Source organism: Ricinus communis, chromosome 6 (genome assembly GCF_019578655.1).
Source record: "Ricinus communis isolate WT05 ecotype wild-type chromosome 6, ASM1957865v1, whole genome shotgun sequence".
NCBI classification, from domain to species: Eukaryota; Viridiplantae; Streptophyta; class Magnoliopsida; order Malpighiales; family Euphorbiaceae; genus Ricinus; species Ricinus communis.
In genome coordinates this window covers 3271288-3272132 of record NC_063261.1, presented here as the reverse complement: position 1 = coordinate 3272132, position 845 = coordinate 3271288, and positions in this window count along the sequence as shown.

Genomic DNA, 845 nt, shown 5'->3' with positions numbered 1-845 from the left:
TCCGTACTCAAATTTTCCTCTTCTCAATCTCTCAAACTCGAGAAAGGCAATAACTTTCATCATCGGGTTTTTTATAATTCCCTTGATATCTATATTCAGAAAATGGGTGTTGACAGACACCCCTAAGGTATGAAACTGCGGTCTTCCCAAGAGTATTGCAAAAGAGACACGTATGTCTAAGACCACAGACTCAGACATAGATTCGATGGGCCCTACTTTCACCAAAGCCTTAAAGATTTCGCAAGCTTTCCTCTTTGACTAATTATAGCCTCTAATGATAGTGGAAGTGGGCTTGGGATCATCTTTCTCTAACCTATACTTGCTCAGGAATCTTAGGGGGCATATGTTAATCCTGGATCCGTCATCGACCATTACGCATGGGCTCTTTACCCCTTTGACTATCGCTTCTATGTATAATGGCCAGTTATTCTTTCTCCCTTCGGGCAATAACTCTTCGTCCGTAAAACTAATTACTTCCAATTCTCCCTTAGAGCTGAAACTAACTCTTCTAGGGTTGCCTCAACCAATACCATTATCTGATCTAAGGCCTTAGTCAATGTCTTCCTATGCTCTAGGGGTGCTTCCAGTAATTGTTAAACTGAAATGTTGGCTTGGATTGTCTTCAGTTGCCTCAACAGCGTGTCTTCACTCGACTCTGTTCACTCTTCTTTTCTTCTTTCTCTTTATTGCTTGTTCTTCCTTCTTCTCTCTTTCAGACTACTTGCTCATGTCGTTATACACTTGTCCACCTCGGGTGATACCTTTAACTGCCTTGGTCACTGGCTCTTGTACTGATGTGTTGAATTCCCTCTAGATATCTAGGGGTCCTACTCTCCCTAATGCAT